This window comes from Sphaeramia orbicularis, chromosome 11 (assembly GCF_902148855.1).
Source record: "Sphaeramia orbicularis chromosome 11, fSphaOr1.1, whole genome shotgun sequence".
Taxonomy (NCBI): domain Eukaryota; kingdom Metazoa; phylum Chordata; class Actinopteri; order Kurtiformes; family Apogonidae; genus Sphaeramia; species Sphaeramia orbicularis.
This window is the reverse complement of record NC_043967.1, coordinates 11,170,293-11,195,365: the sequence shown is the minus strand read 5'-3', so window position 1 is coordinate 11,195,365 and position 25,073 is coordinate 11,170,293. Positions and strand designations below refer to the sequence as shown.

General features: G+C 37.8%; 1 protein-coding gene across 5 annotated transcripts in view; it reads left to right on the top strand.

Moving 5' to 3' along the window:
• The window catches only part of elmo1 (engulfment and cell motility 1 (ced-12 homolog, C. elegans)), a 226,214-nt gene that overhangs the window by 51,191 nt on the left and 149,950 nt on the right, over window positions 1–25,073 (top strand). The window contains exon 1 of one of the 5 annotated variants that reach the window (XM_030147278.1): window positions 9,143–9,324. The exons of 3 other annotated variants lie outside the window; for them this stretch is intronic. The gene's annotated coding sequence lies outside the window, so the exon portion shown is untranslated. Of the gene's footprint in view, window positions 1–9,142; window positions 9,325–25,073 lie in introns of those variants that run through there. One more of the 5 variants, XM_030147282.1, reaches the window with a different exon arrangement.

Here is a 25,073-nt window from a genome sequence, read left to right as displayed (position 1 = left end):
CCCCAAGTCAGTCGTGTTTGGTCATCCAGGTTGCCAGTTCCCACTGAGCCGCAGCTGGAACATTTCTGATCATAAATGTCTGATGTTACTGAACCTAAAAGGCCTCTTATGATTCCCAAATACGTCGTGACAAAGTGAGAAACAAAACAAGGATATGTATAGGACTCTGTTGGGTCTCTGTAAACTTGATTTGATTTTGATTTGAATTGTTTTGATTTGATTTGAATTGATAAAGCACTTTGTGACTCTGTCTGTGAAAAGTGCTCTATAAATAAATAAATAAATAAATTTATAGGAGATGCTTCTGAAACATGAAGATGACTGAAAGCAGAGAAGGATTTGAAGATAGAGGCCGCTGGGCCCAGGCCTGGTGAGACCACCGTCGCAGTCTGTTTTTCTAGAGCCAGGCTGCGGTCTCTTCTCCTGGTCTACAGTCTCTTCTGCCAGTCCTGGGCTGTGGTCTCTTCACCAGGCCACGGTCTCTTCTCCCGGCCGGAGGCCAGGCCATGGTCTCTTCTCCTGGCCCGATCTCAAGAGAAGAGACCGTGGCCCAATTAGACACAATTAGAAATACATACATATATATATATATATATACATATATATATATATATATATATATATATATATATATATATATATATATATATATATATATATATATATATATATGTATATGTGTATATATGTATATATAAATGCAGATTATAAATAATTAAATAAATATACTAGTCAACATTTGCTAGGGATCAGTTTTATATTTGCACAATAATTGATGTTGTATAATATTTTGGGTGACTTCATATATTATGTGTGTACTTTGGCTAGTCATGTAAAGAAAAATGGACTAAAAGGTAAAAAAACATAAATTTTTATTGCACTTTCAGGCAAAGGGTGATACAACCCTAGAAATTAGAGTTCACAACAATTACTCTTCCTATTTTGTTTTCACTGAAACCACTCAGAATGTTCTGAAACACATACGGTGTGATGTCAATAATGTGTGTGGCCACCATCAGCATCCGCAGGCTGTACTCCACTGGGAAAGTAAATTTTCAAGTTTCCAGAAGTACACCCCCGAATATAGCAAAGTTATAGTCCTGATCCCTAGCAAATGTTGACTAGTGTACTTGAATAAATAATGGTCTCTTCACCTGGTCCCAGGCTGTGGTCTCCTCACCTGGGCCGCAGTCTCTTTTCCTGGGACTGGGCCAGAAGAAGAGACGACGGCCTGGCCCCCAGGAGAGGAGACCACAGCCTGGGACCGGGTGAAGAGACCATTGTTTATTCAAGTATTTATTTGATTATTTATTAATTTATTTCTGCATTTATTTATTTATTTATTCATTCATTTATGTATTTATTTGTAATTGTGTCATCTTTGGGCGACACGGTGGTATAGTGGATAGCACTCATGCCTCACAGCAAGAAGGTCCTGGGTTCGATTCCAACACCAGTCGATGGGGGTGGGACCTTTCTGTGTGGAGCTTGCATGTTCTCCCCATGTCTGTGTGGGTTCTCTCCGGTACTCTGGCTCCTCCCATCATCCAAAGATATGCACTGATAGGTTAATCAGTTAATCTAAATTGCCCACAGGTGTGAATGTGACAGTGTTTGTCTGTATATGTTCAGCCCTGCGATGAACTGGCAACTTGTCCAGGGTGTACCCCGCCTTCACCCATAAGTAGCTGGGATAGGCTCCAACAACCCCCATGACCCTAGTGAGGATAAAGCGGGTTCAGATAATGAATGAATGTGTCTTTTTTGTCCCTCATAGATTTACATCATACTAGGAATCCAAGACGTGATGTGTTCTTTACATCAACATAAACTGCTGCTCACTGAAATTGTTGCGGAAGGATCCTAAAAACTGGAGTTTAAGGGGGACCGGTAAAGCATATTACCTCTGTTGAACAGTGTAATAAATTGGGATGCAGCGCTGAATAATGGATGATTCCTGAGGTGTTGTGGAATTCTATTGCCTGACAACCTACTCCTTTTACTAAAAACCCAAAAAATGAAAGAGCATCTCTGAAAAAAGGGTTATAAAACGCATATTCACACAGTGACGTCAACACCTGTCTGATATTATTCAGCATCTGCATTTTCCATTTTACACTTGGGTGTTTTAGCTGACGTTCTCTTCTCGAGCTGCTCAGATCCGAGTGCAACCGTGAGCTAAAATTTATGAATCACCAAGCAACAGGTAGTAAAATGAGCTGGTGTCAGAGCAGAGCCACGGCTGACTCAGAATAGTCTCACTTAAATGAAGCAAACAATGCTAATTACTTTGATAATTAGACTGTTCTGGCGATCATTTGTTGCTGAGAAGAAAGTGAAGTTATTCCATATTTTGTTGCATCTTGTGCAGGCAGTTGCAGGTTAACACACAGTCTGAAATAGAGAATAAAAACAGAATGAGTGAGTCAATATGCAAATAGGACTGCGTTCTATGACTGTCTCATATTTCATTTACAGATTGCATTTAAAACTATGGCACTTTTTCTGTGATATTTATTAATATTTTCACATGTAAAGAGATATTTTTTTAGTACATTTTGACTTGTATACCTGAAATTGTATTTTTCTACTTCTGTTGACAACCTTTGTGCAAATTTTTAAGTCTGCATTAATAGAATATTTAATACTGATGTGTGTACTCAACTGTAGTTTGTGGTTCTGATCCACAGTCACATATTTGTAGCCTGTTTTGTTTGCTCCATCTGCGGCATCATTTGTGAAGTACAGACTTGTCATAGTCTCACATAGCCTCGTCTAACCATCTCCATACTTCATTTGTGATGTGCCAGTACTGGAGATCAGTGTGGAACTATCCTGTCATTGTGGAAAAGGAGAAAAAAAAAACCCCTCTCCGGATTGTTTGGCCAGTTTGTTTTTCCGTAAATCTGCATTTCCGAAATGGGTTGTGGAGTTGTTTTTGTTACGCTGCCAATTTTTAGACTAAAATACAGACTAAGAATAATACACAGACTGGCCAACAAAGCAGTCCCTTACACAATATTTCATTGGAGCGCCTTTAGTGTTGATTGCAGGACTCATTCACTGTGGAATTGTTTATGCCACACAATGCTTATGCAGTGTCACAATAAATATAACAACTCCATCCATTTCTCCATTCAGGGTTGAAATAATTTTTGTTCCAGAGCTTGTATTGGTGTTGAAAAAGTCGGACCATTGTGTGAAGTCGTCTCCAGGACACCCTAAAGATTTTCAATGGGGTTCAACTCTGGACAATCCATGTGTGTAAATGATGTCTCATGCTCTTGAACACTCTTTCACAACCCTGATGGGCCTGAAGAGTCCCTGTATGGTTCAGACTTCATGCTCTTTATCAAACTGATGGTTGTTTAAGAAATAAGAAGCAACTCACTAAAGGACTCGTTGGAGCTGAAACATATCAGTGAATTGATTTCACTGCAGTAATAATTCTCCTGTGGAAGGATCTGAACTATTTGTTGAGTTAAGTCCAGTTGGGGACTTTTTTTTTTTTTTATTGGTGTGTGCAAGTGAATGAATTTTTATAACTAAGCCACGTGAAATGTAGAGATAAGACCTCAGCTGTAGAAGATAAAGACAAAAAATGAGAGGAATATGACAAAAAAGATAAAAAAAACAAAAAAAACCCAACATCAAATGCAAAAGGGAGATATAAGACGCAACAAGACAAATGGCATCAAAAATACCATCTGTGCAACATGGAAGAATATAAAGTGTTGTTGAAATGACAAAAACATCCCATAAAGGATTTGTGATGCAGTGAATTAAGTTATAGAGCCTAGTATGAAATATTGTATTAATGCACAGTCCTGACAGCAGGTGAGGTGATAATAAGCCTAAACTAGGGATGCACTGGTACCACTTTTTCCAGACCAAGTACAAGTACTTACATTTGAGTATTTGCTGATACCAAGTACCAATACGAGTACGTAATAATCCCATTCCAGTTCTTAGCTCCTTTTGTAAATGTGCTTTATTGTCGTTGTCATTAGTCTGACTGGAACAAAGTGCTGCTACTGACATTTAATGTGTTGGAATGAGCGTTTGTCAATTAATCCACCAGGGGGTGCCACTCTGAATTAACCATACTGGACAAATACCACGAAGAAGAGTAAAGTTTTTGAGAAGAAGAAAGTCAGTAATATAATATAATAATATATATTGCAGCGTTTTCACTGGTAAGGTTTAAAAGCGAAGTTTCAGGAGGTAGAGAAAAGAGAAATGAGTGATAAGTTTGGTTTTCACTTCCGCTGGCGGTGGTCCGCACCGCTCCATACCCCCGGTCCAGCCCTGGGTAGTTGTCCTAAATGTGTCAGTAGTTTTTCTCTAACTCACACAGTAGCTCTCTGAACAGATCCTCTACCTCTACGGTTCCTGGTGGTATTCTCCATCTGGGTACGCATCCACCAGCACCTGGTAAACGGATGGAATGTACGCAGCGGACGAACAGAACGCTGCATCCGTATCTGTCTCTGTGTCTTTAGCGTTACTTGCAGTCAGCGCTACTTTTATCATCGTCATTTATTTGGTTAAATCTCCACACTCCTCACACTCCCCACACATTATTCCTCCTTGTACCTGCTGCACTGAACTGTGAATGTCACGCGGCCGTAAGTGGTACCAGTGCATTTGTATCGGATATCTTTAACAAGTACGAATACGAGTACACACACTAAGTATCGGAGCTGATGCCCAATACTGGTATCGGATCAGTGCATCCCTAGCCGAAGCCTCCTAGATTTTAACAGAGCATTTCATTCTTTGTGATATTCCATGTTAAATACTTAATGCCTGTTGCATCAGCCGTCTCATGGCTTGCAGACTTGAGAACTGACTGCTGAAAGTTTGACCCTTAACACTAGTTTTAGATTTGGCCAGAACAGAAACGGCTGACATCAGGGAATTTTTTTTTTTGTTGCTGAAAGGTTGACAACAGACGTGGAGCAGCAACCTGAGCAGTTCAGTGAGGCTGAAAGAATACAGACACAGTATTCAGGAGGGAGTTGAGATAGTTTGGATAGATTATTAAAGCTTTGACATCAAGTCCTTAGTGAACGCTCTGACTCAGCAGACTTTGCAGAGTGCAAAAGTCCATCTGAGACTCCCTGACAGACAGCCCGTTACCTCACATAAATATTCTTTGCTGTCTAAAACATGTCAGTGAATGAGGTTTTCTAAACTTTTTTCAGGTCCATAGGTTTTTCCACTGCCTTTAGACTGGGCTTCTACAACTAACCACACAGCCCTGGTTTTTCTCAATTTAAAACAGGGGGTGTCAAACATGCGGCCCGGGGGCCAAAACCAGCCTGCCAAAAAGTCCATTCTGGCCCGTGGGATGAATTTATCAAATGCAAAAATTTCACTAAAGATATTACCAGTCAATGGTAGGGGTGTGTATTGGCAAGAATCTGGTAATACAATACAAATCACAATACTAGGATCACGATATGATATACCACGATATATCATGATACAGTTAAAAGGCAATTTTTGGGTTGTTTCTTTTTTTAAAATGATTATTTCCTGGAGGAACTGAATTACACCAGAAATATGCACAAATACTGAACACATTTTTATGTGATCAGAACAGGATCTAATGCTATACCCAAATTTTCCTGTGTTTAAAACTTAAATTAGGTTTTACAGACATACAGTTTAAGATCCTGTTCAAATGTTCATATTTTATTAGTTCATAACTAACATCAGAACATTATTTTGTGCAATCCCAACAAGGAACTAACATCTGCCTCTCTCAGACAGTAAAAGTTGCTTTTAGGATATTTCAAATAACCATTAATTTAATAAAGCAGTGTTAAAATATAATAAATAAATAAAATAAAATAAAATAAAATAAAGAAGAAAACCAAAAAACAAAAATGAACCTCCACCATATCTGCCTTTGAATAAATACCTAAGAATATCAATACAGTACTTTGTATTATTGATACACTACTGGGAAATGAAATGTTGCAATATATTGCAGAACAATATTTTCTACCACCCCTAGTCAACGGTTCAAAATCATTTTAGTTCAGGGGCCACATACGGACCAATTCATTCTCTAGTGGACCGGACAAGTAAAATAATAGCAGAATAGTTTGTAAATGACGAAAAGTCCAAATGTTTTTTCTTTGTTTTAGTGTGAAAAAAGTAAAATTACATGATGAAAATGTTTACAGTTACAAAAATATGAATAATCTAAACAGTCTAAACTATCTGAACAACAATGCTCTGCTTGTTTCTAAATGTTTTGTGTATTTGCAGATCCACTGGATCTGTTAGTTGTAATGCACATGTGTAAATGAGAAGCTGACGCATTATATTCATAAACTGCACTTTTACTTTTTAAAACAAAGAGAAAAATGTTGTTTTTATTCGTAGGTTATTATGCTATTATTTTAGTGGTCTGGCCCACTTGAAGTGGTTTAGCGTGTGAAAGACACTGAGAACAGACAGATGATAAGTGTGTGGTAGCCTGTTGGGTTTTCAGCTGCTCTGTTCGTGTTTTGGAACTGGATCTCTGGTCTCTCTGGGAGGCTCCAGAGGACTTTGTGTCAGGAGTCAGAACTGGACGTCTGCATTTATGAAGTGCATCTGTACCAAAGTTGACCTCAGCCTGGGTGGAGTAAACATCTGTTTTTATGTGTCACTTGCACAGATGGCCTGTAGAGTCAGAAATGAAGATGCCGTCACCTTTCACAAACACTAAATGTTTCAATTGGGCATTTAGCCTCATAGTGTGTAATCACTGCTCTATGCAATAGTATAAACCATCTGAGTCACTGGAAGTTATTAATGACTGAGTTGCATCAGAGGTGTCGGGGGAACTAAAAGCATATACTACATGACTTGGCAAACACCTTTAAAATGAGCCATTGTGTAACATCTGAAGGCTATTTTAATTTGTTTTGGTTTAGGTTAAAAAACACTGCTCTATTGCAATGTTTTAACATGCTTTGGATGGAGCCAGAGCTTTAAAAAAGGCCTTGGGAGTGACCTTCTGGATACACTGAACAGGTATCTTATATAATATATGGCTTCCACTATAGGGTGTATCAAAAAAACTATACATTTTGAAAAATTACCCCTAGTTCCGCATTTGATAATTTTTGGAATTTTCTTTTATGGACATCGGTAGGTAGGGGATTGGTGGATATTGGTCCAAATGTACAGACCCAGGTTTTCATGCATGAGTGCGCCAAGTTAGGGTTAACCCTAACCCTAACTTGGCCTGTCCTCAGTGACATTTTCAGGCCTAAACAAGTTGAATTAACTTTGAAAGGCAGGAACAGCTGCCATGGGTAAAGAAATGAAACTGACATGGTGGCCAAAGTGTTAATGCTGTAACCTGGCAATTTTGTGGAAAACAAGATGGATGCCCATTGTCCCCTCCCATGACCTTTGATTGGATTTAAATCCCACCGCTACTTCGCACAAACCAGTTTTAACTTGGATTGCGTAATTTTCCCTGGTCACTCATGCATGAAAACCTGGGTCTGTAAATTAGGACAAATATCCACCAATCCCCTACCTACTGACGTCCATAAAAGAAATTCTAAAAATTATGAAATGCAGAACTGGGGGTAATTTTTCAAATTGTATAGTTTTTTTGTTTTATTTTTATTTTTTTTTATGCACCCTGTATAATCAATGACAGTGGCTACACCAGATGAGTATCCATACATAGGTGGTGAGTGTTTCCAGCACTGAAATGTAAAAATAATCTAATATACTTTTTTTTTTTTTTAACTAAGATGTATGCACCTCTTTTTGTATAGAAATTTCTCATGAAGTATCTGTTATTTATTTAAATGATCAATTTAAACTCCTAAAAAACCCAAACATTCACCGTCAACCAAAATCATCTACTGACCCTAAAATGTTTAATACCTGTTGATCCACTAATTGTATCAATCCATGTAAATAATTGGTGTTGTCATCATTTCACGATCATCAGATATGACCCTTTGGATGTTCAGGAGACCCCGTAGTAAACGCGAAAACACCGTCATCTGCTACAACATTCATTCACCAGTAAAACCCATGGAGTTGGATCAAGGACAGTGGCTGGAGATACCCTGTTTTTATGTTCAGTTGATATATTTGCTGAAAAAGTACATTTTCTTCTGTTTTTTTGATAAAATTACCTTTGAATTTACTCTGAGATTTGATGAACATATATTTGATTAGTAAATTCAACATAGGAAAATACATGATTTACACTGAAAGATGCTAAATGCAGAGGATAATATCATGATAACTGGTGATAAATCACTTTAGAAAGGTTAGATTTAGAGAAAATGTAATTTGGAAGTTGACACGAATAGTTCTGGGTCTTTAAGGGTTAAAAATTAATGACTATCTTTAAAGCTGTTTGGTTTTGAGGGTTTAGCCCAGTTACTGTTTCCTGCCACCTACATCCTGACAAACATACTAGACATGATATGATGTTATTTTAAAAAGTAAGAAAAGAAAAAAACAGAAAGGTGGTCTTTCAGAGCTTATTTTAACTCCTCTGCTCCTAGATTGCCCTATTGGCATTTATTTTGCTAGTATTCGCTTGCACTTGCTCAGTAGCTTTCTTCTGCTTTGTCTGTAACTGTCAGCTTAACCACATTACACAAACTTTGAGAAACATTTTAGTGTCACAGAAAGTGAAGCCGGATTCCACAGTGAACAGTCAGTGTGTGTTCAGTGAAGCCAAAGTGTGACGACAATGAATATTTCCATGTCACATCAGAAATATACAAAAGTCCAAACAAATAATTTTAGGTGCAGTTATTTGAAAAAGAGCTGTATATTTCTACATCCGTGAATGCTTTGATTATTACGCATTTTTTCCAGCCTCCAGACCCATTTTATAATAAAAGACAACCTTATTTGTCATGATGCTCCATAGTTTACCAACAGTAATGAACTAGCGGAGGAGGACAGTAATTATATTTATGTCATTATAATCCAACTCAGCCTCAGCTTTGAACAATCTCCTGCTGCTTCCTGCCGTCTTATCTTCAAATTTTGGCGCTTTTTCGCTGACAGACCTGTTTCCTCTTTTCTGAATAGACGCCTACTTCCTCCTTCCTATCTCTCTGAGTCTCTTGGCCGCCCGAGGCGAAGCGGTGCACAAACCGCTGTGCAGTCTTTGTCTATGGGTGGTGATGCTGAAGCACCTCAACTTGCAGTCAGACAGTCAGGCTAAAGTCTCTTAGAAACAACCGTGTCCTCCCATCCACGCAGCCGTTTGCTCCAGAGGCAGGTTGATTTGGTGGAAATCTACCGAATCAGTTAGTTGTCAAGTTTCTGAGGGTGAGTTCTCATGTCTTCTGTGTTTTTCTTAACTCTTTCTTCACGCTACACATCCTGTCTAGGCCTTGGGGTGCGGCCCTGTGTACTCTCCTGCCTGCCTTCCTCTCCAGTGTGTCACCAGTGGGCACGTAAACTGTGGTTAGATGTTTGCAGTCTGCAGTGGTACATGCTGTACATGCCTGCTGCTCGATCTGAGAGATGGGACTTGTTTTCCTACAAGCAAACAAGAAACGAAATGTCAAAGAGCGGATGTGTGTTAAGACAGTTGAGGGTTGTGGCCTCATGGTTTGGGGAAGGAGGGTTGGGGGGGGGGGGGGGGGGGGTTGATGGAAATGTGTTGTCAGTAGTTTATGACTTTGGGGTGGATAAAGATAAAGTATACTTCCACAGCTCATATATCTGCTGCTGCATTGGAAAGTAATTAACTTACCAAGGATTCCTTACAATGCACATTATGGATTTTTCTTTCCTTTGGCAAGTGTCCTTGTGGTTTTTTTTTTCTTTTTTTTTGTCTCTGTGTCTTTAAATGTTCCAGTGTTTGATTATCAGGTTTGCAGAATACCATCCAAGTAACTCTAATTGTTTCTGACTCACTTGTTTACCTCAAATTACTGTCTTGCTATCTTCGCAACATGCTATTTAGACCTGACTTGTACCTCGTTCGGTGGTACGCTTGAGCTGCTTGTTTCACTTGTTTCGCTTGTTCTCCTGTGTCTGCATATTTAAACATAGAATCACCTGCCTTGTATGTGGTGTTAGTTCGCTCGGGTCAAATCGGTGTCCTGTTAGCATGCTCACAGCCTCAGCAGGGAGGCTGTTGAGCTGCTGCTGAGAGCGACTACGAGCTGCTCACACTGACATTTGACAGGATATCCTGGTTGTAGCAGTGTAGTGAGAACCGAGTGGGGTTTTGATACAAACAGATCTGCTGAGAGCCTCATACAGAGAACTCCTCACACAGGCGTAGATGGCAGTCCTCCACTATTTCACCAGTAACAGCATGAACGAAAAAGAGGACTTTGTGTTTATCTCACAAGATCTCACTCCGGATGTAAACAGATATTTTAATTTTACAGCCAAATGGGTTGTCGGCTTTAACACTCGTAAATCATTTCGAAAAACGGGTATGTGCGATATGTTTTGAATGTGCATTAGAGCAGTGGTCCCCCACCTTTTTTGTACTACAGACCGGTTTCATGCATGAAAATTTTCCACGGACCAGGTAGAGGTGCGGGGGTTCCAATTACAAAAACCTTTGTCAGTTCAGAGGATGTGATCTGAAACACTTAGACTGTATATCAGGCAACTCCAATGATTCTACAGTAGAATATCAACTCACCCTAATGCAGAATCAGTCGGAACCCTGGACTTGTTTCCCTGCAACTACATGGTCCCATCTGGGGGTGATGGGAGACACACACTCCAATTGTGTTCCGTAGATCCAGTCTACTACTTGGTAACTGTCATCGCAGAAAACCCAGCCTCACAAAGATATGAGGTTGGAAACAGAAGAAGGACTTTCAGGGCTTTTGTAGCGATTATCCTCATATTTTGCTTTGACTTTAATCCAGAATGCACAGAGGTTTGAAGTTGTCTCGAACATGGATTGATCTGCCGGAGCAGTTTGGAGGCACTTGTGTGTCACCTGTTGTGATGAACCTGTAACTGAGGCAGGAATTGTGATATTTCTTCATAAATACAGCTCTCTGTTTGCAGGCAGTCTGTGACCCTTCTGCAGCTTCATTGTTTCTTCTTCCCGAAAAAGTTCTCCAGTAAATTTGTTTTGGCTCTTTCTTTAGCTGTGTTACTACTGATTCATGAAATGGCACCGAGTCTAATGGTTGTGAGGAAATGGTTCCTTTTCAAAATAAAATCTCCACAAGACTAATGGAAAAAAAATTGCTTTAATATTAACCAAAACTGTTTTTCTTTACGCCCAGTACCAGATTATCCACGGACCGGTACTGGTCTGGGGACCACTGTGTTAGAGGACATGACAAGACTTATTAGTTTTGGGAAATTTTTCAACAGTCTTTAATTGTTATGTAAGCAGTCATGGTCATGAAGTTACTATTTTTGGTTCCTTACCTGTAAGTGGCAAAACTAATTTCATTTCATTTATTTCATTCATGGTGTGAGCATTTCATCAGCAGACATTCAATAATCATCAAATGAAAAACATGTACACACCCAGGATGAAGAAAATCTTATATTTCCCACCCCCTTCTAAATAATAATAGCCTTAATGGTTAGCCATGCACAACTGGCTGTAAAGTCATACTGTATAAAGTCAGACAAACCAAACAAAATACATCCAAAGATTATACAAAATGAATTCAAATAAAGTGCAAAACTACATGTCTAGGAGTACAAAACAAACAAAACATAGGTAAATATATACCTGATGAAATGATGCAAAACCATTATGATACGCAGACCAAAATAAGTAATAAATAAGTCACAAGATGCCAAAACAAATATGAAGCAAAATGTAAAAAACTTATAACTAGTCATATAATCTCATTGTTCTGTCTTTATACACTTTTTTCAGTTGGAATATGTTTTTACAGTCCTTCAGCTCATTATAAAGAGAATTCCAGAGTTTAACGCCCACCACTGATATCTGCTTCAAAGTTGTCCGTGCACAATAAAAAAAAAAAAAAAAAAATTCCAAAAAGTTAATATAAAAATACAAGAAAAACACATGTAAGGTGAATGGAACATGTATTTTAGAACATTAGAACATCACTTTTAGAATATTAGACCAACAGAAGTGCTGGTCCAGACCCCTGTCCACATCCACGTGATCCCTTTGAACATCATTCCTTACATTAGTACCATTACTTCATGGTACCTAACAAAGCAGGTACACTCACTGTTCATGCAGAGGTGGACCTTACAGACCCTGGAGACCACACTGGACCTGAGATTGTTGACTCACTGTCCTCACTGGAACTGTTGCTGTCACTGACTTGTAATGTGTGCAGAAATGACCAAAAATAGTCACTTGCCGGATAAAGGGTTGAGTTTTGAGTACAGTAAGAAATCCTGTTGAAATGCATATTAGCTGAAAAATCAGATATTAAACAAAAATGTTTCTTTAATGAACTAAGTTACATGCATGTTTTGTAAGAGTTTCAGTCATCAAACAAAACCCATAAAGAGGACAGAGGAGTAGATCATGAATATACCGTATGTGTGTGGACTTAAGGGATTCATGACCAAAGTTCATGTGCAGAGATAAATATGTCTATTATTGTCTATTTGGGGTTGTCAACCTGCTGTCTGAATTTTGTTTTCTTGTGTAAATAAAGACATTTACACTCTGAGCGGACACAGAAAGGGCATAAATTGGTGAATACAGGAAATAAAATGTTTGACCATCAACCGAAACTTATGCTCATGACTCCTCAGGATGTGATGATGTTTCTTTAAATAATAAACAGAAGCTCATGTCAGTCCTTCTCATGGGGAATTATTTCATGGCATAATTGTCGAAGTCATACACCATGTAGACAAAGTACTGGGACACGTTGAATTCAGGTGAATGTGAGGTTGTTTGTCTGTAGATGTCAGCCTGCGATGAACTGGTGACACGTCCAGGGTGAACCCCCCCCCCCCCCCCCCCCCCCCCCCCGCCTTCACCCATAGGTAGCTGGGATAGGCTCTGGCACCCCCCTCAACCCTCATAAGGATAAAGTGGGTTCAGAAAATGATGAATTAATAATTCAGGTGTTTCTTTTCTAACAGGCTCTGGACTGCAAAAGAGTAATAATAATGTCATAATATAGTTTTATATTGTGATAAATATCACCAGCATTTCATGGGTTAGTTTGATTTAAATTATTATCTTTGTTTCCAAAATGCTTCAGAGATGGTTTTACTTGATTTCTCTCAACATTGATTTTTTTTTAAATTCATGACTGTGATTTTAAATGTTTTATCTCTAAATTTCTAAAATATTTTTGTGCTCTAGCTGTAAATAATAATAATTTTCTACCACTGCTAACCATCTACTTTCTTCAAATCTCCTATTAAACTTAAACAGGAAATATTGATGTTATAAACTATATGGACAAAAATATTGGGACACATCATGGCTACAGCTGTAAGATGTCCTGTTCATGCTGATTTGAGATATAAACATCAGTATTAATAATCAATATGATATTTATCACAATATGAAACTATACTATGATATTTGTCATTATTGTTTTGTATCCCAGTTCCCTGTTAGAAAAGAACACCTGAATTCACATGTCCCATTACTTTGTCCAAGAATGTTGAGTCGTCCACTTCCTCCTTTAGTGGAATGTAGTGGCCATATTTCTAAACCCTGACCCCAGCCTTCCCCCTTTTCCTTTGTGTTCTTCCTTTATTGTAGCAGTTAGTCCCAGCCTTTGTATGAACTCGAAGGCTTTTCCTGTGGGCTGGGTGGACGTCTGTGTTAAGAGAAGGGACCGGGCATAATTCAGTGGCATTTTTAAGATTCTTTCATTAGGCTAACATTTTTGACTCTGTTTTTCTCACATGGTGTGTGTTGAACATATCTTCTGCATGTATTGAGGGCTGGGTGTTGACAAAAATGTGGTCATTCTTAAAAAAAAAAAAAAAAAAAAAAGCAAAAAGCTCAGTCAGTCAATACTGATAAAAGTCAAATCACCATTTCTTTCCAATTCAGAGGCTGATTTTTGGTTTTGGCTGAAAGTACCGGATAGAAACCAGATACTTTTTGGGTCAGGTCAAGGGACCATGCACATCTATGAGAAAAATCAAAGTTTCTCTAATCCTATTCTGTATGCACTCATTTGTTTGCCTATTACTGTGATGTTTAATAAATACTTGTAAAAATATTTGACTTGTTTTCTAGACATATTGGTCCTTACCAGTGTTGGGGTAGTTACGAAAAAAAAAAAAAGAAAAAATTAGTTACTACTGTAGTTACAAGCTACTTGCTTAAATTGTAATGAGATTACTTTAATAGTTACTGCATTTGAAAAGTAACTTCACTAGTTATTACTTAATTTTCAGTTTCATAACTGATAGATGCTGAAATTGGACTATGTATATGTAACAAATCCTGAGTCATTTTATTTTCGATTTTGAATCAGAACTTAATCTTTCAACATAGTGTATGTTGTATAAAGTTGTTTAATATACGAAGCCATATAAGAACAGCAAATAAAATAATAAGAAATACAAAGGCCTGTCTCACTGAGAAATCCAAACAGAACCTGAAATGAAAGAGGCCAAGTTTTTTTTCTTTTTTTTTTTTTTCCAGGTATCATTTTGAGTTACCTGTACCGTATCATTTTGTGTTACCTGTACCGTCCCAAGACATGAGAGAAGTTTAACTTGTTTCGGGGGAGTTGGACTCTCACTCACCTGTCCATCAACTGCACACAGAGACGCTGCCCAGGGATCTTTCCAGACAAGCTTTGTATTGTGATGCTGGTTAGCTAGGTGCTTCCATAAATTGCTCATTGAGTGAACTGGGGTTGACAAGCGCTTGTCATTAGGGCACAGAGTGTATTTCTCGAAGCAGCCTCGCTCTCGCTCCATTTTCTCTGTCGACTCGTGTTGCATGTTGAACAGTACCTGCCGTATGCACGTACTGTTCACCAAAACAAATTAAGGAACATTCATGTCGGAAACAGTCAATGGAACGTGGCTTAAGTAACGCAAGAAATCATGTTCCTACAGTCCAGAAATGCAATTTAGTAATTGGTATGTTTGGTGTAGTGCATTACCTTACTTCGTTACCCATAAACGTAATGAAATTATTGTAATCCATTACTTTGTAATCTGTTACCCCCAACGCTGGTCCTTACATCATAATAGGATCAAGAATTGAAACTGTCTCCATGCACATTGAAACCGTATTACTTTCAATCTGTGTCAATAAGTCCAAAAGTTTCCAGTATATTTGACATCAGTGCAGCTTAATGTGTTATTTAACACATCATAGACAAATTTAAGTGAATTTCCTGTGGGAACCGCATGTTAAGCACTTGGTATAAACCTTGTCAAAACCAGTACCATTTTGATGAAACCATGTTACTGAGCATATTTAAAAATATTTCTGGTCAAAACTTAGATTTTATGCAATCATCATCCTTACTGTGTTTAAGTACTTACAAATACCTACTGAAATATGTGGACACACATTGATATAGGTTATATATGTACAAAGTTAGAGCCCATTCAACATGACCCTTGACCTGAGCCTTTTGGTGTTTTTAAAATATTCTGTAATGACCGCAAGAGAAAAAGATGTAAAACCAAAACTATGTAACAAGACAAAAATGCTGCAAAAGATCAAAGAAAATGGAGTTACAGATAAAAGATAAAAATTACATAAAAGGTGAAAATGACATCAAAGATGAAATCCAGTGCAATCTGAGGAGTTATTCAACAAGATGAAAATGATGTAACAAGGAGAAAACCAAATTTGAAGTCTGAAATACCTCTTCCTTGTCAGAACATGATGAACATTTTAGAAATCTAGAAGCAGAAATGTCAAAACATTTCTAGTGATAAAAAGCAAAATCAAAGAGTAAAGTTACATAAAACACAGAGTTCCTGGTTTATCTCCCAACTCTACATGCATCTTCTTTGAGATTTTTGGCTGCTTGAGTGTTTCTGACATGCACCCACCTCTCCTCGAGGGTGTAACATGACCATTGTGTGGTTGTGTGTGTGTGTGTGTGTAGGTGTGTGAAGGCGTCACGCTCAGAGCAGCAATAACTCTTGGTCCTTTGCGCCGTGTCGGTGGCCTTTTGTCTCTGCTCTCAGAAAAAGGATGGTGCTCTTTTTTTAAGCTTTTCCTTTCTTTCTTTCTTTTTCACACATACACACACACACACGGGCCCCTGCGGCGAAGTGGGCCCTTTGTAGAAGCATCAGATGAAGCTAGAAGGGTCCTTTGAAATCCACCAACACCTAGGTTAATAGACACAGCCACACACACACACACACCAACGTCCACGTACGCTGCTGCTCAAAGTGCACACGCCGGAGCAGAAGAGCACACTCAAAATGCACATGGTAATGTGAAACTTGATGGTGCATGCACACTCTGGGCATATGAAAGCTGATGCAGTAGGATGTGGACTTTAAGAGGATTAATTTTTACAGCCGGGGAAAAAAAGGCTTTGATTGACAGGGTGACCTTGTGCTGTTGGTAGTTCTGTGTTCTGTGTGGGTAAGAGGGATGAAAATGTTATGTGTCTTATCAGCCAGAAAGGACAACATTTTAGAAATGTTTGACAGATTTTAAAGCCACTGGATTTACTCAATTTGACCAAAATGGGAAATGCTTGAAGTATTTTGTAAATATTCTAAGATATTTCCGAGAATAAGTTTTCAGTCCATTCATATAGTTTAACATACTCAGTTATTTTAGTTAGTGATGTTCTGATCTGGATTTTTTTGCTTCTGATCCAATTTTTTTTTAGGATTAGTTTTGCCGATACTGATCTGATACCAATCTGATACAAACTTTTTACAATAAAATTTTGATTCAAATTTGGAGTCATTATTTATAAGCTATTATGCTATTATTACCTCTGTCAAGCGTAACGGCAGAGGTTATGTTTTCATCGGGGTTTGTCTGTCTGTTAGCAAGATAACTCAAAAAGTTATGGATGGATTTGGATGAAATTTTCAGGAAATGTTGATACTGGCACATGGAAAAAATGATTAAATTGTGGTGGTGATCGGGGGGGGACTGGTCTGCCTTGGCAGAGGTCTGCGCACTCCAAGTGCTTTTCTAGTTTTACTTGAGATCACAAGTGGGCTGAATGTGGAACCTGAACGAAAACAACTATGACACTTTTCACTCTTGTTTTTGTTTGGACAGTGGATGCAATCTATTCACTTGAGTGTTAACTGAATCATTGTCTTCCTTGAATGAAAAACTATTATCAATGATCAGTGTTCACCATTGCAGAAAGATTAAAACAGTCTTTTTTTTTTTTTTAAATGTTGGTGTTTTTGGTTTTCGGTGTTTGACTGCATCCCGTTACTAATGGTCTACAATTATTTGGATTAAATGTCTTCATCAGTGGCTGAACTTTAGCCTGAATTTCAGCCTGAATAAAACAGAAGTTGAACCTTGGATGTTATATTTAAGATATGGGCTGCAGGCAGAAAATGCATTATAAAAGGAGACATATAATCTTTACTCGTGAAGAATTTTTTAAGAGGAATTGGTAAATCTTTTAGTAAAATACCCTATTTCCATTTCTTACAGACAGATCAAAGAGTTTAGAAACAAAGAGGTGATAATGATATTTTTTGACATTAACTTTCAGTCTAAATGCTGAATCTTGCTTTGCTGCTATGCACTGGACAATTAGCTCTCGCTTCATATCTGTAGAATTTATTTGTCAGTAGCAAAGAGTATGGGCAAAGATATTAGAAGGAAAAGAGAAAAATTGCGGGAGTTTTTTAAAACAGTTTCCCAAGGTGGTAGAAAAGAAGCTCTGTTTGAAGCCCTTTCAGCTTTTGTCCATGTAGGGTCTTTGTACTGTACTTCCTGGAGTCTTGTCATCACCTTGATGTTTCCAGGCAACCAGAGGAGACTTTGGGAAGTGACCAGGCCAAGAAACAGTCTTGTACATAACTTCTCTTCTCTCTTTAAATCAATGTTGCATAAAGTACTGGAAAGTCACACTTGAGTAAAAGTACAGGTACTAGGGGTGTGACGATACACTCAGCTCACGAGACAAGACGATACATGATATTGGATTCACGAGAACAAGACGACATTTCACATTACTTTTAAGAAAACTAAAATGACAAAATATATGACTGGACAAAGAATTTTTTTTATTTAACAGAGTTACAAAACAATGCAGGTGCACTTTGAAATGTTTTCTAACTTGCATCAATGCATGACCTAAGCATGAGCTTTTAATTGTTGAGCTTCTTTCCACAACGGCTAAAATTTACTGAGGGGTCAAATGAGTGGCCATTTTTGTCAAAAAAAAAAAAAAAAAGTTGTAAGAAATGCATAGAACTGTGTTGAAATAATGCTAATCCATTTGTGCACAGACTGCTGATATTATTTGACAGTGGAAGCTATATTTTCAGAAATATTGGATTTTGAATAGCACGTGTATGTGAAAACTTTTGCTGGTGGACGGACGTGACATTACCCATGATGATCTGGTCAGTACCAGTACTTTATTAGGAATAAACTTATATACTTACTATTGCTAATTCTCCTCTTATTCATAAATGTTAGTATTGTGGATCTAAAACAATAACAGCTGACACAAAAACACAAAATGTGGCAGTGGACGGATGTGACATGGTTGTTACAGATCCCATCATACTGATGCTCAGCAGCCATGTCACCGTTTCCACAAATGATCCCTGTGCAAAAACTAGGATCAGAATTATTTATTGTATAGTTTATCATCATACTAAAGAGTAAATAACAATAGAATTGTTATTTTTTATAAAAAATGCTTATTATTAGAAAACTGTTGATTTAAAAAGTGACGTGTGACATTCTTAATGTATGTATTGGTGTAACATAAGCAGGATGGATCAGCACCATACTCCATATTGAACCTGTAAAAATAAAACATGTGATATGTAGGATAGAATCTGGTAAGAAAAATTGGGGAATCTAAAAGAATAGAACATTTGTTTTTCAGGTAAATTCAGTTAAAATATAACTTGGCCGTTTGTGACATGAAAATATACCATTAATTGTGATGAAAATTGGACATTTTTGACCTGAAAACATAGTTCATATGACCATCAACATGTTGAACAGAACTGAAATCCTGTAAATTTGCATAACTTGCATTTACCAACACAAAGTTCCTTTGGGGATTCACTTATATTGATTTCTTATGCACAAAGACAGAAATAAGACCTTGAAGCAAATTTTAGCCGACAAATAAAATTGAATATTTCTTTTCTTAAAGTGTAAACAATATGTGCATAATTGCAACCAAAGTACTTCTCTATCGATACAGAGTGCAAAAAAGAGCAAACAAACACTGACCTTTTTTTCTCTCCAAGCATGATACTGACAACATGCTACATCTGCACAGCCTGGCCTAAGCTATGTTCATGTTCTTTTTCAAGAAAATGAGCACGTCAGCTGCAATGAAAACACCAATGTCTGTCGTTATTGCCGTGGGTCTGGCTCTTGACTCTGGGTTTAGGTGCAAAGGCGTCTGTCAATGTTGTCTGGCCTTTAGTCGTTTTAACCACAGGTGCAGTGGGTTTTAGAAGTGAGCTGTGGTGGTTTGTGTCTTTGCATAGTGCTCATGTTAGTGTACGGTACTGTTTTCTTACAGTGCTTACATATTGTCTGTGTCTTGTCTGTCACTTGGTTGCCATTTATTATTTCCACTGGATACTCAAAATGCTGCAACACAAATGATTAAAAGTGGTGGGGGCATCTTCAACGCTGATATTTAAGACTCCGACGTCCTTCTGGCTGTGCACGACAGGCTGATGCAGCTGCTGCCACTGCTTTCATTCTCTTTCTACTTGTCCTTTTCTGGCAGACTAGATGTAGGAAAGGTGCATTACTACCCCCTACAGGTCACAAATAGAAGTTTGGATAGCTCACAGTCTAATAGGCTTCTGCCCTGTGCCCGCGAAACAACTTTTCACATAAACGAGAAATTTCATTAGGATTTAGTCTCAAGAGATCTTGTGGCGTGAGATCTCATAACACCCTAACAGGTACCCTACCAAAACATGACTTTAGTAGCAGTTCAAGTCACCGACTGAAATGCTACTCAGGTTAAAGTCTTTAAGTATGTAATATTTACTGTACTTGAGTATAACAAGTAGTCTACAATTAAATGTACTCAAGTAATGAAAGCAAAAGTACAAGTAAACGTTAACAGCCAAAGGTAGTCAGGATTTGGAATATTACGCTGCTGCTCACATCAACAGATTGCTGACAGGTTGAGTGTGGACTGTCGTTTGCACTTGTTCTTGTCATGATTAGACCCAATGATGAATCAGCTTCCTGACTTTGTTGCAGTCACCGGTAATCTCAGTGGTGAAAACACCAGATTTCCTTTAACTAATTTTTTTTGTAACGAGTAACAATACTGTACATTACAAATGTATGGGAGTAGAAGTATGCAATTGAGTTAGGAAACGTAGTGAGGTAAAAGTGAAAGTAAACAGAATAAAAAATACTCAGTAAAGTAGAAGTACAGTAGTGAAGTATTTTTACTTAGTTACTATACAACATTGCTTTAGATCAACAGGTTTTTCTTTTAATTGTTTATTTACTCTAACTGTTCATCTCAAATCTTCTTTGTTTATTCTTTTGCTGTATTTCCACTATGTGGTACCAGTTCGACTCGACTCGACTCAGCCTTTCCATTATGTAAACGGACCTGGAATCTGGTACCTGGTACTAGTTTTTGGTGTCTGCTCTGCCGAGGTTCTCAAACGGGGGAAGAGATACTAAAATGTGACGTGTAAATACTGTAGACCACTGACTGGTCAGAGAGTTGTCTCTGCATCATTGCATTATCAATGTGCAACCCGCCATTTTAAAAAAACAGATGCGTAAGTTTACAGTAAATATCGCGGTAGGTTAATCCACATGATGGTAGCCCACAGACTACACCATGGTCTGTCGAGGAGGTTCACACATTTCTGTCCTTGGTGCTGACGAAAAAATTCATTGTGAGCTTGACGGGACAACATGCAATGAGCAAGTTTGTCAGCAACTCTCTGAGGAGACATCACGGAAGTTACACACTGTGTTGCTATGACGTCCAGTACTCTAAAGTCGGTTGTATCCTGTAATGAAAACGGTCTTCAGGAATAGTATCTGTTAGAGCCATAAAGTAATTTAGGTATAATTTTGCATATTGTGCCTCATTTAAATATTAATCCACTGATTTTGTCTTTATATTAGGATCGTTAGATAGTTTTGCATGTAATCTTTTTCTAATATTAATTTAGCGTAGCATTTATAAATAATCAGCCAGTCTGTCTTCTATTAGCTCTGTCCTGCTACCGCAAGCTGACCCTCTGCTGTAAAGCGCAGCTAAGTGTAGTAAAGTGATGTGAGGACACCTACGAAGCACATGCTCTGAAGGGAGAGACTTTCAGTTAAGCAGGACAGGGAGTAACAGTATTTCTGACCATCGTTGTCATCTTAGTAGCTGCTGTTTAGTTAACATTGAAACCTAATTTGGATATAGAGGCAAAGAACGCTTTAACTGTCAACTTAGTTTTTTGTAACCTTTTTTGGATTTTTCCCTTTCTCTTGGAATAAACAGACAGATCACTTTATAATTCGCCTGCCCTTTTTTTGTGTCTTCCTGGTTTTGGATTATAATTGGAATGCACGAGTCAGAAAACTTCACGTCCTGCAAGAAGTAGCAAAGAGCTTTGGGCTTTTTTGCCACTACAGTATCTACTTCCCAAGTCAAGTCGAGTCGAACCGAGCCAGTTCCATGTGGAAACACAGCATTTGATAGATAATTGGAAGTTCTAGTTCAACATGAACAAACTATATATCATTAACCTCATTGCATAATTACCCAAGTCATATTTTTGGGCTAAATTGCAATATTTGCATAAAATGAAGCAGCAGTGTTTGGAGAGTACATTTATGCTGATTTCACAATTTGGCCAAAAATATAACTTTTAATTATCCTATGAGGCTAATGATATATATATATATGTGTGTGTGTGTGTCTGTGTTTTTTTTTTGTTTGTTTTTTTAAAGCAGATCAATCACACATTAACTCTCATGTAAAATGTATGCATCACAGACAAATGATGCTTATGTCAAATGTATATAAATAAAGCTAATGGGACACCACAGCCTTTAGTTAGTGGTTTAACATGCTGTAGCCTGCTCAGATGCATGCAAGTGAGGTCACGTACAAGGACAAATTAAATATAGTTGTTCACCATATTATTATACTCTCTCTCTCTCTCTCTGTCTCTCAGTATGTGTATATATATATAATATATATATATATTAGTATATGCTATATATATATATATATATAGTATATATAATATTGAAGGGTGAATGCAGGTCAGTTGCACCACCATTATGGGTAAAAACTGCTGACTAATATTCTCTCGTATCATTATGACTCCAACTGAAGTCCCAGTCGGAGCTGGCAGGAGCAGATGTACTTTACTTACATCGTATCCACATAGTTATGCTTTCGGGTTTTCTTCTCTTTTTTACTGCTCTTTCCTTTGGCGTATACTTATGAAGCTGTACTTTAACTAAATTCAAAGTATTACATTCAGCCAAATCCAACATTAGGAACATTTATCTAGTCACCATATTTAAGACCTACGTTCTGTGCAAAGTCCTGAGGCCAGTTTAGGTTTGTTGGTTCAGTAAAATCTAATGACCACACCGACGCATTTGTCAGCCTCTGCATTAAGATACAATCTGGATACATGTGAAGTAAAAACAAAAGTTTCAGGGAAAATTGTAGGAGCTTCTATAATCCAAAGTGGTTGTATTTAGTGTGACCTCCCTTTGCACTTATCATGTGTTTAACCCTTTTATTCAGACAACATGAGTTTTAGTGCATTAATTACCTCCGCCAGGAAGTATTGTGATCACTTTGCTTTGTGTGTTTTTGTTTGCGTGTTTGTTTGTTAGCAACTTTACGGGAAAACTATTACAACCATCTTTACCAAATTTTACCCACATACAGGCCTAGGCCCTGGGACCAACCCATTAAATTTTGGGCCAAGTAAAATAAAAAATAATAAAAAATTCAAAACTTGTCCGATTAGCCTCCAATTTGATACACCCGTAGCTTATAACAATATCTTGTATCTGGCACAAAATTGTCCACATCCACTGTGGAATGTGGACTCTGTGGACATTTCAATTTAACATTGAAAATCCCATTTTATGACACATTTTTCACTATAACTCAACAAATATTGATTGGAATTGAATATAATTTGGCATACACATGACTGGTACCAAGCTTTAACTTTTTCTGCTGTATGGAACAACCTTGAAACTGTTGAATTTAAAAAGAAATAGTTGATCCACACATGCACACCGTTCGGGGTGCTTGGCGGAGGTTTGCGTTCTCTGAACACTTGTTTTCTGATGTTTTATACCAGGTTTATTTCAACACATGCCAGATGTTTCTAACTGTGCTGCTTCTTGTCATGGGTCAGAATAAACAGTGACTTTAACCTTTAGGACCCATTTAGTTCAGTTGTTTGTGTCTTTTAAAGCTCTGTGTATATTTCCTTTTTTTTTCTTGCTGTATCTGAGTAAAAGAAAATGAGAAATAAATATTTACGCTCATTTCAACCCTGCAAGAACAACAAAGCTAAAGGTGGCTTAGTCTAGAGCATATGGTATGTGATGTCCATATGCAGATATAGGAGGTGACAGTAATGCATCTTAATGCTGGATGCAACCCTCTATAAAATATAAAACAGGAGAAGAGCTACTTTAGAGATATGACAGCGCAACATGGTGGATTCAGGAATGGGGACCTATGCAAACCACTAGCACATCACAGTTTACTCACAATTTGTCAAAACGCTTACACAATTTTTCTGTAATTTCTTATCAGGTTGCCTTGTCTGGGTTTTTCCACTTGACTTTTAAATTTTTTGCTGCTCTTTTTTGGATGTCATATACTATGTCTGGCTCCACCTTCACCCTGGTATCAGACGGGCCAGCATGGATTGGTCAATCTAGAATTGTGGGTGTGTCTTCTTGTTGTGTTGTAACCCAAGATAGCAGGAAATCTCCAACAATGTTCACTATATTTAATAAATTGAGCACAGATTGGAGGAGTAAACAGCTGCATTCTTGCCTGAAAAATCTTAACTTGATGTTTTCAATAACTAGACGTCAGAGTTTTAAGTTTCATCCTTTTCCATTGTTGCAATCGCTCATAGCTGCAGTTACTCTGAAGATTGGAGTGACAGTAGTTAACATCAGTCGCTTTTTCCATTAGATATCTATGCAAACTTTACTGATATTTACTAAATGTCGAAAAAACAGAAGTGCGTAATGTTGGTTTTTCCATTTAATTACAAATGCGATGATTGTTTATTTATTATCGTGAGATGACATGAGAAGTCATTCCATAAAACATGGCGACGAACATAAATATGGTGTTGATTTACAGATATATTCATTATTATTATATAGTACCTCTTTATCTTGTACTAAATTAAAAAATGATTGGGTTTCCTGTGTGTCCACACGTTTCTTCTTCTCTTCGCTTGTTGTAAACGTTCGTCAACATCCGTTTTTTAATTCACCCTGACTCTAGTTGCGAAAAAGGGTCTTTCCATTGCAGTTTTACGTGATATGCCATCTGACAAACCACCTCTTGCCAGCGCAAAAACTTTTAATTGAAAATTAGAGTTTGGCGAAATTGTTGTTTACCATTAGATCAATTTTATGCGCAAGTTATATTGCGCAATTTGAAGGGTCAATGGAAAAGCGACTGTTATGATGACCACTGCACTTGGGGAGCACTTAAACACACCAGTGGCCAAACCAAGGAGAGTGGGGCTGATACCATTTGGAAAAAAGCAGCATTACTGTTAAATGTGCACAGTCCTGCACACGACACAAATCATTAGGGTTAGAGGTAGGAAACCAAACTAAGGTTGCACCAATCCGATAGTATGATCTCATATCGGCCCCAACATTTTAGCTGGATGGAGGATCGGTAAAGCAAACCAATCCATAAGACGAACATAAGTCTAAAAGTAACACA